The following is a 14,611-nucleotide window of genomic DNA, read 5'->3' as shown; positions in this document are numbered from 1 at the left end:
CGCTCGGCGCTGGGGCCACGCCAGCAAACCGGAAGTCAGGCCCCAGGGAGCCGGAGCTTGGAGGGGTGAGGAGAGGAGGTGGGCGTGGCGTACTACGTATCCCGTGAGTCTCGGCGGCGGGCCGGGGCGGGCCGCGGCGACGCAAGGAAGGGAGGCGGGGCTGAAGAGTTGGGTAAGAGCGTTGTTCTCGGCTGCGAAGGGTGCTCGGGGGGCCTCCACAATGGTCGTCTAGCGCGTCCTTTTCATTTAGCGTCCAGTTGGGGGTCCCCGGGCGTGTGCGCTGCGTGTTCGCTCCGCTTGGCAGCGCCCTCTCGAGCTGACCGCGCTGTCGCCTCGCGGAGGCTGGGAAACCTGGAACCACGCGCGCGTGGAGGGTGCGGGTGGCGGACGGGGAGTCGGGGGCGCGCAGGGGAGCCGCTCGTTCACCCCTCTGCTTCCTGGACGCAGACTCGAACCCTTCGGCGATCATTTGAAGCAAACTCGGCGCGTTGCTGAGCTTCCCATAGTTACTCCGCTCACTGCTGTCTTTCAAAAGATGAAATTGATTGAATTGAGCACAAAGCTTTGGGATTTCGGGATTGTGCCAGCTGCCCTGGAATTGCTGCCACCTTTGGTCTTTCCTGGATGACATGCTTGAGCTGTGGAGTTAGGAGTCATTGAAGTTGTTATATTGGGGGGTGGCAGCCAGTGGAGCCCCTCAAGCTCCAGGGCTGTTTCGGTTTAAAGCAGCGGTTCTCAACCTGTGGGTCGCGAACAATGAAAATACATCCTGCATATCAGATATTTACATGACGATTCATAACAGTAGCAAAATTACAGTTATGAAGTAGCAATGAAAATAATTTTATGGTTGGGGGTCACCACAACATGAGGAACTGTATTAAAGGGTCGCGGCATTAGGAAGGTTGAAAACCACTGGTTTAAAGGACTAAACAAGAAAACGGTCATTACAGGCAGATTTCCCTCATTAGCCGCCAACTGGTAGCAGTGACGCTCCTCGCCACGCCCTCACCTAGTGTTTTGGCCACTGGGGGCTTAAATGTTGTTACAGGTGTGTGTGCTGTTGGCGGTATTTTTGCATCGCCTTTTAATTCGTCAGCCCAACTGTCAGCTCATCCAAGCACGGACTCACCTCTAGACTTCTGAAAAATGCACAGCTGTTAAGAATAACGACCACTACTTAGTTACATGGTGTGTTCAAAATATTTAAACATCTGTATTCCTGTATTCATCTAGAAAGTCCATTCGCTTCCGTGTGTTGGGCCGGGGCATGGAAGAGACCAGTGTTTTTAACATAGTGGACAAGAATCCTGTCCATTTGCTTCGGTAGTGCGCCGTTCAAACTTAAGAGTTAATTCCTGAAGTTCATCCATAGCCAATCAGGGCAGCCGAAAGGGGAAAAAATTAAAAACCAAGTGGTATGGTTTAGTTAGTAAAATATTGAAGAATGTTAACAAAATCAGAGTAAGTAAAGAATATAAGTTTAGCTTCAAAACTAAAATTATAGTTTTAGTGTAGGCATTTAATCACATGGGGAAATGTTTATAATGCTGTTAAAGCAAATTGTCAGGTTCTGTTCAAGATTACAGACAGATATATTTCTATCTTTTCCTATTAAAACTACAATTAAAAAGTAAAGAAAAGAAAATATGCACATAACAGAAAAGGAGAGGGTTGGAGAATAATCAGTGAACAACAGATTTTAGCAGATATCCTGAGAGGAACTGGGTATGAGCATGTTATCAAAGGGAGCTCAGGAGCTTTGGCACAGAGCAGGCTGGATAGGTGTCCACCATGGAGGTAGGACTTTTGCCTTTTCATTGTAGGTAGAAGAGCTCCTTTCAACATTTCTTATAAGGCAGGTCTACTGGTAGTGAACTTCCTTCCACTTTTGTTTGAGAAAGCCTTTATATCTCCTTCATAGATGAAGGATAACTTTGCTGGATAGAATATTCCTGGCTGGGAATTTTTATCTTTTAGTGTTTTGAATATGTCAATTCACTCTCTCTTGGACGATAGAGTTTTTGCTGAGAAATCTGCTGATAGCCTATTGCAGCGGTTCTCAACCTTCTGGCCCTTTAAATACAGTTCCTCATGTTGTGACCCAACCATAAAATTATTTTCGTTGCTACTTCATAACTGTAATGCTGCTACTTTTATGAATCGTAATGTAAATATTTGCTTTGCAGGATGGTCTTAGGCGACCCCTGTGAAAGGGTCATTTGACCACCAAAGGGGTCGCAACCCACAGGTTGAGAACTGCTGATAAAGGAAGTGGTAAACTTAAAGACTATTCTTCCACAACATTCTGTCTTTAAGCAAATGAGCTATGTGACTTCCAAGATAATATCCTATACTAATAAAAGACAAACATGCAAATTGACCGTACTTTTGCTACACCTTAAGCCACGCCCACCAGCCAATCAGAGCGACTATATGCAAATTAACCCAACCAAGATGGTGGCCGGCAACCACAGAGCTGGAGCGAGCAGGAGGCTTGCTTGCTCCAGTGATGGAGGAAACCAAGGTTCCCCGCCTGCCGCGGCCCGGCTCTGAGCTCCACTGAAAACAACAAAGTTTCAATTATAGGAGGTAAATAAACCCCAGGAACCTGCTTTCAGCCAGCCGTGGCCATGGAGCTGGAGCAAGCAGGAGCTGGCTCTGAGCTCCACTGAAAGCAACAAAGTTTCAATTATAGAAGGTAAATAAATCCCAGAATAAAAAAAAAAAAAGATAAAAAGGGGTGGCTGGGAGCTTACGTTGCCAGGGTGCTTGGCCAGCCTGAAAATGGCCCTCAACCCCTCACCCAGACTGGCCAGGCACCCCAGTGGGGACCCCCACCCTAAAGGGGGTGTGGCCAGCCTGAAAACAGCCATCAGCCCCTCACCCAGGCTGGCCAAACCTCCATGGGGTGAGGATCCCCACTGAGGTGGATATCCTCCGAGGGGTCCCACACTGCAAGAGGGCATAGGCTGGGCTGAGGGACCCCACCCCCACCCCCCCGAGTGCACAAATTTTTGTGCACCGGGCCTCTAGTAGCTTACATAAAGGTCAATTGAGAATGGACACATGTAAGGAAGAAATAACTAAGGCAGCCTGAAATTAATACTCTCCTTGTTCAACCTATGGATATAATTCTAGACTGCTTATGGCACTATTACATTTGGTTGACAGTCTGAAGAGCTTAATTTTAATTATCTTTGTTGGATCAGTTATTTTCAATATACTGAGTAAGCTGGATACTCACAACCATCTGATATAGACCTAAAATATATAGATTGATTACTAAGTTTTGAAGTTGGCATTTAGCACAGTTAATCCAATTTCTAATTATAAATGTTTCCCTTGAAAAATTGTAAAGCAGAAGAATATAGTTGCTGCAAAAGATATCAGCCTTTCAGTATGGAAATGAATTGTTTCTTTTCATTCTAATTTGATTGCTGATATTAGAAGAAAACCATCAGTTATCTACATTATTAAAACAAAAAAATATTTATTAAGCATCTTGGAGCATTTATTAAGCTATAAGCTATCCAGCAATATCTGCATAAACTAATCTCTGAATGATAAAGATAAATATGATTTTGCACTGATAATAGGCTCTTAATAAATTTCTGTTGAATCATTAAATATGGTCTACAGTTGACATAAAGGCACTGTTAATTAGATAAATGAATGAACAGTCAATGTTAAATTTATATCATAGAGAAGATTAAGGATAAATGCATTTCAAAGCTTAAAATCCAAATTAAGTTGTGCACTGGAGAAAAATCATGAAGGTAAGACAAAATAATTAGAGTGCTTTCATTTTGCATTGGTTTCTGCATATTTTAATTTTTTAATGTAACTACAACTATAACTCACTTTAAAAGCAGTCTAGCAATGAAGTAAAACATTTATTATTGGTCTTTAGTGTACCAGGCACTGAAATGGGTTTTTTTTCATATGCTGTTTCATCATTAAAATTAAAATTTCATCCTATAAATTATTATTACCTTCATCATGTACACATGATAAAATTATGTTCAGATCATTTAACTGGCTTGCCTTCACTTAAAAATATCATAGGAAATTGAGCCAGAATTTAAATCCAGAACTACAGTTATTCAATTGATACAGCCAACCTCATTGCTACATGTTTTGAATATCAACACTGGTTAGGTCAGTCTAACTCTGAGGTCCATATTATTTCAATTATTTCATAATATTATGAATATTTAATGCTCCTCTTTGGCAAGTATTCTTTAGATGCTAACAAAATAGAAATTAACCTTCCCATAAGTGGATTTTCATGATGTGATAAATGGTATGCAGAGGGTGTAGAGACCGCTGGGGCACATAGTAGGGACATTGACTCCTACTTAATCATTTTTCAGGTTGGCTTAGACATCACTTCTCCTAAGTAGCCTGATAAACCCCTGGCCTATTGGAAAGTCTCAGGTGTGCTTTATGTGCTTCCACAGCATTTTGTAGTTGTCTCATAATAGTGCTTAATATTACTTGAGGAGAGGGATCTTATCTTTGCCTGGGCTCATATCAAACCCTCAAGAAGTATTTATTTAAAAAATATACATTGTTATTGATTTCAGAGAGGAAGCGAGAGGGTGAGAGAAATAGAAACATCAATGATGAGAGTAAATCATTGATTGGCTGCCTCCTGCATGCTCCACACTGGGGATCAAGCCGGCAACTCCGGGCATGTGCCCTGACCGGGACTGGAACCGTGACCTCAATCACTGAATCATGCCAGCTTGGCAATCAAGAAATCTTCCTTCCTTCCTTCCTCCCTCCCTCCCTCCCTCCCTCCTCCCTCCCTCCCTCCCTCCCTTCCTTCCTTATTTCACAACGAAGAAAACATAATGGTCTGAAACTGCAGCAAATAAATGAGAACAGTTTTAGGTATTGAGGTGAAAAGGGATGGATATTTTCTTGTAATGTAGGTGGAAAGTTTATCTTTTGAGAATGAGGAAGATATCCGGATATTTATAAAGGTTTTAAATAATCACTAAGGATGCAAGAGGAAAAAGAGAAGATGAGTGTGGAATGGCTGCTTTTGGAAGACTATTTCTAGAAGAAAAGATGTTTAGTTTTACAAGCCAAAGACATACTGAAGTAGAGAGGGTTGCTGTATTTGCAGAGCTAGGTTCTCCAGTTCTTAGTTTAGTGACAGTAAATGATGAAATGACTTTCAGAGCTGTTTGCAGTTACGTGAGACTCCAGAAGACTTTCACAGTGGCTGAGTGCTACTTGTGAAAAGAAAGGAAAAGCTGCTGGCAGGATAAAAAAAAAAAAAATCAAAACAAAAAACTGGAATCATGTGGTAGATACAAGGTCAGGGCCCAGCCTGAACTCTCTGTATTGACACCAAAGAAAGTGAAAAGTTTACTTAGAAACAGGATAAAGAAGCAACCAGATCAGTGAACTGTGAGAAGAACGTCAGCCTCCGGATTCTGATGCCCATGGTACCACCTGAAGTACTTCTCTATGCAGATGGCTTCCGATTCTAATAAGAACGCCTGTCTTTTTCATTTTAACCTCACATGTTGGAAAAGGCAGGAAATATGTTGTGGGTTTATCTATAAAAGACAATTTGGGGAAATCCTTTTAAACCTTGCTGCAGCAATAAGAAAGCAGTGTCTGAGAAGCTGAAAGAACAGCGGCCAGAGCCTCTAACCATTTCCACTGAGGAGTGGTGCCTGAGGTTTATGTAGAAGAGGAACTAAATTTCAGAAAAGTGGTTGTATTAGTTCACCAAAGCTACCATAACAAAATAATACAGACTAAGTGGTTTAAACAGCAGAAATTTATTTTCTCACAGTTCTGGAGGCTGGAAGTCAAAGCAAGGTGTCCTTAGGGTTGGCTCTTTCTGAGATCCTTGAGTTAAGGATCTTGGTTGTCTTGCACCTGGGTCTTCGCATCATCTTCTGTCTGCAGGTTTCTGTATCCAAATTTTCTCCTCTGATAAGGACACAAGTGATACTGAATTAAAACCCACCCTGATGACTTCATTTTAATTTAATTACCTGTTTAGATACCCTGTCTCCAAATACAGTTAAATTCTGAGGTACTGGGGTTTAGGACTTCAACATAAAAAATTTGGGCATCAGTGGGGATATAATTCATCCCTTAACAGTGGCTTTCCCATTTTTGACTTTTACTGTTCTCCAAAAGGCAATTTCTAGAATGGTTTTGAATTGGTGATTCTTTTCTTCATTTCTACAAACTCTGAAGCCAGAGTTAAGTACTGTATCTAGCTTACTAAAATAGAAACCAGTTTACATTAATAGTTAAGATACTGAGAATTTCATAGGAAAGCTGAATGCTGCTATAAAGTGTTCTTAAGTCTTTAAATCCCCTTCTAATGAATTGAATGAAGGGAATTTCAGGGGACAGAGATAAGATTAATTGTATGATAAACTCTATGTAGTTTTATCCTTCTATATTGAAAAGTAGTGGTTGAAGCATTTTTAAATGATTATTGCCTATACTTGTTTTTCCTGATAAATATAAATTTGTAGTAACTTGGTCACATAGGCTTGTCACTGGAAGTATTAATAATTTTGAATTAAGGTTTTGCCAAGGTTCTAATCACTCAAACCTTTACTAGTGAAATATATAGGACAGACTAAGCTTTCTAGTGTCAGTACCTTGAAGGAGAAAGTAATTCCTAAATATACAAAGAGGTAACTTGACTATCTGTGTTGCATCCTGTGTTACCTCCCTCTGTGTTAATATTTGATAAGGTATTTAATTTATATGACACTTCTAAAGCAGAACCAAAGCTCCTCTTTGGGAAAACTCACACTTTTAAGATAAGGGATCTTGTAGGAATATACCAAAGCACCACCATGTAGTAGCTAATATATTCTATTAAAATGTTACACTATATGAAAAATAAAGTGTGTAGGTCATCATGATGACACAGCACAAAGGTTAATGCTTCTTGGGGTACATTTCTTAGAGGTTTTACCACATATGTAAATAGTTGGCTTTTATTTATATTATACTAGAGGCCCGGTGCACAAAAATTTGTGCACTCTGGGTGGGGGGGTCCCTCAGCCCGTCCTGTGCCGTCTCACAGTCTGGGACCCCTCGGGAGATAACGACCTGCTGGCTTAGGCCTGCTCCCGGGTGGCAGAGGGCAGGCCCAATCCCTAGGTGCAGCCCCTGGTCGGGCTCAGAACAGGGCAGATTGGGGAGTTGGGGCGCCGCCCCCTGTCATGCACAGAGCAGGGTGGATCGGGAGGTTGCGATGCCACCCCTAGTCACGCTCAGGGTAAGGCCGATTGGGGGGTTGGGGCACTGCCCCCTGTCATCACGCTCAGGGTACAGCCGATTGGGGGGTTGGGGCACCACCCCCTGTCACACTCAAGGCAGGGTCGATGGGGAGGTTGCGGCGCCACCCCCCTGTCACGCACAGAGCAGGGCCGATCAGGGGGTTGGGGCGCTGCCCCCTGTCACTCACAGAGCAGGGCCCATTGGGGTTTGGGACTCCGTACCCTGTCACGCACAGAGCAGGGCCGATCAGGGGGTTGGGGAGCTCCCCCCTGTCACACACAGAGCAGGGCCCATCAGGGGGTTGAGGAGCTCCCCCCTGTCACGCACAGAGTAGGGCCGATAGGGGAGTTGGGGAACCGCCCCCTGTCACACACAGAGCAGGGCAGATCAGGGGGTTGGGGCACTGCCTTCTATCACCCACAGAACAGGGCCGATCAGGGGGTTGGGGCACCCCACTGTCACACTCAGGGCAGGGCCGATGGGGAGGTTATGGCTCTACCCCATCACACACAGAGCAGGACCCGTGGGGGGGGAGGGTTGGGGCGCCAAACCCTGTCACACACAGAGCAGGGCCGATCAGGGGGTTAGGGCGCTGCACCCTGTCACACACAGAGCCGCAGGGCGATCAGGGGGTTTGGTCGCTGCCCCCTGTCACGCTGATCCCGGTGCCGGGAGGCCTCGCGGCTCCACTGATCCCGGTGCTGGGAGGCATATTACCCTTTTACTATATAGGATAGAGGCCTGGTGCAGGGGTGGGGGCCAGCTGGTTTACCCTGAAGGGTGTCCTGGATCAGGGTGGGGGTCCCCAATGGGGTGCCTGGCCAACCTGGATGAGAGGATGATGGCTGTTTGCATCTGGTCACACACCCTTCAGGGTGGGGGTCCCCACTGGTGTGCCTGGCCAGTCTGAGTGAGAGGCTGAGGGCCGTTTTCAGGCTGGCGGGTGACTGAAGCTCCCAACCTGTCCTTTTTTTCTTTTTTTTTTATTCTGGGCCAGCTTTAGCTCTGAGGCTTGGCTCCAGCTTTGAGGCCTTGGCTGCTGAAAGCAGGTATCTGGTTTGTTTGGGTTCTATAATCGAAACACTGTTTCAACTCGAAGAATGTTGGCTTCCTCTGTCACTGAAGCAAGCAAGCCTCATGTTCGCTTCAAGCTGCCTGGCTGCTGGCCGCCATCTTGGTTGGCAGTTAATTTGCATATCGCCCTGATTAGCCAATGGGAAGGGTAGCGGAGGTACGGCTAATTACCATGTTTTTCTATTATTAGATAGGATGACTGATGATTTCACTGAAAACCTGCACAATTCAGTTTCAGCTCTGGATTCAGTTGACCATTGTGAAGTATTTATACAGTGGGCATTTGGTTTGTTTTAACCTATTGGGATTTTTTTTCATTTCATAATAAATAAAATTTCTGGAAGAAAGAGGTGTGTATTAATGCTGAGCGGGTTGGTTTTGGGGTGGATCTTTTATCAGGCTTTTGAAATATTGCGATGTTAAGTGAGTAGTGAATCCTGAGTGTGACCCTCTTTAGTTCTAAAGTCTTTATTAAAAACCTCTCTCATTTGAGCCCAAACCAATGTATTGTCATTGTCACTTTTCTAAAAGTTCAGTTAAGAAACATCACCAGTTCAGAGTTTTTATAACTAGGAAAAAACATTTTGCCTACCTTATTAAAATGTGACTCAGCACTGATTTTTAAAACTGGCTTCTAAAACTTGGATAGTATAACAGTAAGCAATGAATCATTTTTATGGATATCCTGTAATTTTATAGTTAGTAGTCTAAAATTAAAATTCTATACTTCTTCCTTTTGGAAAAACCTACTTACCATATGCCACCATATACACAAACTACAAAGTGAGTTGGGTGGCATCTCTCCTTAGACTTTGATATGTATAAGAGCCTTAGTCATTATCATCTCTCTCATGAGCCTTATTTGAATATTACTTGGTACATTTTGGCTAGTATTGATGATAGAATATACTACAATATGGATTATCTCTATGTCTGTATTTCTTTTTTACTATACCCACTCATAGTTTTCTTTTATACCTCCCCACTTTCTTTGGTCAAGGAATGTATTACGTAGTCATATACTTTGTATTAATATATTTGAAATCACAAGTCTGCTTCATGCTTTTATGTTGTTAGATTCCGATTATCAGACTTTTACTAGAATATTAAATAGATTTAGTCTTATTACAAAATTTAAAGACTGTAAACAAAAGCAACCTTGAGGCTTCCCTGCTTTCCTGAAGCTCTTCTACTGAGTACATTCACCTCATACTTTAGGTATTTCTGAATATTGATCCAAGTGTCTGTATATTGAAAATATTTCATCCTTGTCTATTTCTTGCCTTTCAACTTATTTTATGGAGTTTTTATAGTTTACTAGTAGCCCTGTGCACGAATCCGCGCACCAGTAGCCTGCTGCCACCCTCCAGTAGCTCTCCGCCTGCTGCCCCACCCTCCTGTAGCTCCCCCACCACCTCCCCTCCCCCTCTCATGGCTTGCTGCCCTGCCCCCTCCTGTAGCTCTCCGCTGCCTGCTTGTAGCTCGCTGCCCCACCCTCCTGCTGATCCGTGATCTGGTAGTTACGCAGTCGGTCATTACGCTTCATGGCATAATGACCATTTGCATATTACATTTTTATTATATAGGATTTGCACAGAATCTCAACATGTTTATCAATCTTCTATGACTTCTGTGTTTTACATACAAATACATTTTTATTTCAGTGTTATATATGTTATTTTATATTTTTTTACATTATTATTTAGTCACTGAAGTTTTTTTTTATATAAATGGTCCAAGATTGAAATTTTATTTTTTGTTGTAAAAATCATGAATGAATATTGATTTTCTCACATGCTTTTGGGGCAGCAAATGTTAATATTTTATGATTTTCCTTCTTTAATCTGTAATGCAGCATGTCTTGCAAACAGTGCAGGTGGCCAAGCAGCATACCTTTCAGCCCTGCTGGAGTAGCATTTCTCAGAGAGAGCTCACAGACAGGGATCAGTAGTTCAGTGGATGAATCTCTTTTGCCTCATTCCACCTGAATCAAAACATAGAGATCTAATAAGGCCTATGACAAACTTCATTGTAGAAGGACGTTGACCATGAGCTATGGAGCTTTTAATGAATATTAGAGAAACACCAGCTACTTCATTAGCATGACCAGGGACCAGAATACAATCTATCCTCCTATATAATAAAAAGCTAATATGCAAATCAAGCGAATAGTGGAATGACCAGTCGCTATGATGTGCACTGACCACCAGGGGGCAGATGCTCAACGAAGGAGCTGCCCTCAGTGGTCAGTATAATCCCACAGGGGGAGTGCCGCTCAGCCAGAAGTCGGGCTCACAGCTGGCGAGCACAGTGGTGGTGGTGGGTGCCTCTCTCGCCTCCATGGCAGTGCTAAGGATGTCCAACTGATGGCTTAGGTGGGCCTAAGCCATCAGTTGGACATCCTCCAAGGGCTCCCAGACTGTGAGAGGGCGCAGGCCAGGCTGAGGGACCCCCTCCCCCGCAAGTGCATGAATTTCATGCACCGGGCCTCTAGTATATATATAAAAGCCCAAGTGACCATTATGATCAGACAGCTGGACAACCAGCCGGTAGCTATGACACACACTGATCACCAGGGGGCAGGTGCTCAATGCAGGAGCTGTCCCCTCATGGTCAGTGTGTTCCCACAGCCAACTTTCTGCGACCAGCCAAGCTCCCACGGGTCCCTCCCCCTCAGCCAGCCCCAGTTGGGTCTAGGACTGGGTGAGACAGTCCTGACCACAGGCTAGGCTGCGGGACCCCACCCATGCATGAATTCGTGCACCAGGCCTCTAGTAGTAATATAATGTGGCAGAACTTTGATTCTAGTACAATTCTGAGAGCATGGCATTCAAGGTTGATTGGCAGTCCCAGCCCAACTAAAATCTAAGCCTTGTGAATACAGTTAGCTTCAAGATGTTGCGTGTTAGTAGTGGGATTGCAACACAGTAAGTCATATCAGTATACATGATTGGGCTAGCACCAGCCTCCTGGCTGGCATAATGGGAGCTGGAGGTGGCACTGAGATCCAAATGTTGTTGGCCAGAATTGATGGCCATAGTTAATTTCCATGGAGCTTTATAGGACATCACATTTGTGAGGCCATCTTTCAGGGGACCAGTCTTGGACTCATTAATTCTCATTGGATATTTGTCCATGATTAATTTTTCTCTAACAGATCTGATTCATTTCACAGATCTTAGCTGCTTTAAGTAGGGTTTTTACAAGTTTACTTTTTAAAATGAGATTAACATAGTCTTTGTTTTCTTATGCTCAGAAAGAAACTTAAATTTCCTTTTGAGTTAAATATATACAAGGTATCCTCTAGTAATTTAAAATTTTTAAAGTCCTATAGTTATATATCTAACTAGAGGCCTAGCGCATGAAATTCGTGTGTGGGTACGGTCCCTAGGCCTGCCCTGCAATCAGGGCCATCTTCCCCAGCTGCCCGCAGCCCGCCCTGCCCCCCGCTGCCACCCACCCCCGGTTTCCCGTTTGCCATTGGGTGATCAGTGCTTGACGGCCGGGGAAAGGGACCAAGAAATAATCAGTGCGTCTCATAGTGACTGGTCCAGTGGTTGTTCTGCTATTAGGGTCTATTTGCATATTACCTTTTTATTATATAGGATATGATTTATTCCTGAATTTTTTCTTTTTAAGGAACCAGCTTTTGGTTTTACTGATTGTTATATACCAAAAATTATGTACACCTAAATTCATACGTTGAATAGTGTAAGAGAATGTCAAATAATTCTTTATCATTTTGAAATTGTAAATATATTGTTTTTAAACTTTGCTAGGTTGATATGTGACTTCTTCAGATTCATCCCAGTGGAACCCCTATTTCTTTTTGCTATTATAGACCTCTCCTTTCTTCTTTGTAGTATTTTTTATCCTTCATAAAACCTTCCTAAGAATAATTTTTTAAAATTACCCCTTTGGGAGTACTGCAAAACTTTCAAACTTGACTGTCCTTGGTACAGATGCATTTTTATTTCTATTACTGTTCACTATTATATTTATTTATTTTTTGAAAAGCATCCTTACAACCTCTCTATGAAATAATAATTTAAAAAATATATATTTTGATTTTTTACAGAGAGGAAGGGGGAGGGATAGAGAGTTAGAAACATCAATGAGAGAGAAACATCGATCAGCTGCCTCCTGCACACCCCCCACTAGGGATGTGCCTGCAACCAAGGTACATGCCCTTGACCGGAATCGAACCTGGACCCTTGAGTCCACAGGCCGACGCTCTATCCACTGAGCCAAATCGGTTATGGCTGAAATAATAATTTTGCAGATAAAATTACAAGAGTTTAAATGACTCTTAAAGTTATACAGCCAATAATTGGAAGAATATGGACTCCTCTTAGACTTCGCTATTTTCAGAGCTGATAACATCAGATTTGGGTGGTTAGGTGGGAAGGTCAGTGAAACAGTCTGCTAACATTTGCCAAAGGGAATTTATATCTGCTATCATTAATTGTCTCGAAGATTGTGATAAAAGCATCTTTCATGAGAGATACTGGAAGACATCAGTCTGAAGGCTCCAGATGGAGATTGAAGGTGATGAAGAGTGCCACATTTTAATGACTAGCAAGAAATACACCTTGTAGACTAATATGATTTCCTACCTAAGGGAGATAACATATGAACCAAAGACAGAATAAACACTGAAAACCAACATTTACTGCAAAGAAAATGAAGTTTGGCAAGTCTTCAGAGCTAACAAGACTAACTCAGTGATGAAAGGGGGCTGGTGAAATTTAAACTCTGATATGTGGCTAAAAAGAACATAGAGGAGCTGATAATCCAGCACAGGGAGTAGAGATTTTTGAAGAAAAACAACCAGAATGCATCAATCATGAACCATTAAAGCATGACAACTTTTTAGAGGTCATCTAGCTCTACTCTCCTTACTTTACAGATGGGGACACTGAGGCCTTCTGAAGATTACACAGCTATAAAGTTGTATAACCAAGATTAGAAACTATATTTTTTTATTCCGAGTCCTCATCCTTTTCTTCTGTCTCTTGATTATTATAAAATTTTAATTTATAACATTAAAATTATTAATTCAAGTTCTCTTTGAAAGTAGGCAGGTTTAGTAATGCAGTCTTTTTAAAAATAGGATCTTATTGATTTTTAGAGAGAGAGAAAGGAAGAGGGATAGAGAGAACCATTGATGAGAGAGAAACATCATTGATTGGCTGCCTGCTGCATGCCCCCCACTGGGAATGGAACCCATGACCTCTTGGTTCCTGGGTTGATGCTCAACTGCTGGGCCACACCAGTTGGGCCAGTAATGCAGTCTTATAATTATTGGTTACAGGTGAGATATTATCTAGAAAATAGAAGTGATTCAAATTGAAATTATAAGGCTGAAATGCCCCAACTTTGAAGACAGCAATACAGATACCATTACTTTTCTCAAACCTAGAGGAGTTGTATTATCTGGGATAGCCTGTGGTTAAAAATGGATTACTTCCTATAACAACAATGTTGGAGAGCAAAAGAATAATGACAATTTTGTTTGTTTGTTTGGAAGAACAGTCGTTTTTCTCATTCACATGAAAACAATAAAAGCAATTTCTATTATAAGTAGCCATTTATCTTCATTCCTTTTCTGTATGTATTTATTCACACAGTCTCATTAAATTCTTATATTGTTCAGAACTCCTTGGGTATGTTGTAATTTTACCATCTGGGATGCATCAGTCATAAAATGTATATACATTGTAATAAAAATTGATGCTTCACAAGAATTCACATTGTCTGTACTCCATCTTAAAGACCTTTGTTCTGTTGAACAATGGAACTATGTAATATTTCTATTCAAGAAAAATTGATCTTATTTTTTTTCAGGCTCTGCTATAGCATTCTAAAATAACATTCATGAAATACAAAAATCTTTGGAGAATTTATGTAAAATCTATATGGAATTTTCTTATTTTCTTCTTTAGCTCACGATTTTCACTTTAATACTACAAATTATATATAATGATTATACTGTATTAAGTTGTCTAGAACTGTTTAATGGAGTTCTGCAGACCTTGGTGGTTTCTTTAATAAATTCAATTTTACTAGTAATGCATTGTAATGTATTGTTACAAATAAAAATTGCTCACTAATCCCTTTCCCATCTGTTAGAATATTTATCCAGTTCCAGATGCTTCACAGAAGTATAGGAGAAATTGAACAAAATTAGGTAAGTGATATGAAAAATCCCTGCATGTAAAGCACTTTATAGGCATTTTGGAATCAATATACAGAAGCA

The 14,611-nt window shown here is 41.9% G+C and overlaps 1 protein-coding gene and 1 pseudogene across 2 annotated transcripts in view; both read left to right on the top strand.

The window, feature by feature from the left end:
- The first annotated feature begins 131 nt into the window (after positions 1 to 131).
- Positions 132 to 14,611, top strand: part of ZCWPW2 (zinc finger CW-type and PWWP domain containing 2) — a 79,536-nt gene continuing 65,056 nt past the window's right edge. The window contains exons 1-2 of one of the 2 annotated variants that reach the window (XM_070433291.1): positions 140 to 172; positions 14,485 to 14,542. The gene's annotated coding sequence lies outside the window, so the exon portion shown is untranslated. Of the gene's footprint in view, positions 173 to 14,484; positions 14,543 to 14,611 lie in introns of both variants that reach the window. The other variant, XM_070433290.1, reaches the window with a different exon arrangement.
- On the top strand, positions 3,774 to 5,849 carry LOC138992602 (SIN3-HDAC complex-associated factor pseudogene; annotated as a pseudogene).

Source organism: Myotis yumanensis, unplaced genomic scaffold (assembly GCF_028538775.1).
Source record: "Myotis yumanensis isolate MYYU_CA2020_CCGP unplaced genomic scaffold, mMyoYum1.0.hap1 SCAF_14, whole genome shotgun sequence".
In the NCBI taxonomy this organism is placed as follows: domain Eukaryota; kingdom Metazoa; phylum Chordata; class Mammalia; order Chiroptera; family Vespertilionidae; genus Myotis; species Myotis yumanensis.
This window is presented reverse-complemented; position numbering and strand designations above follow the sequence as displayed.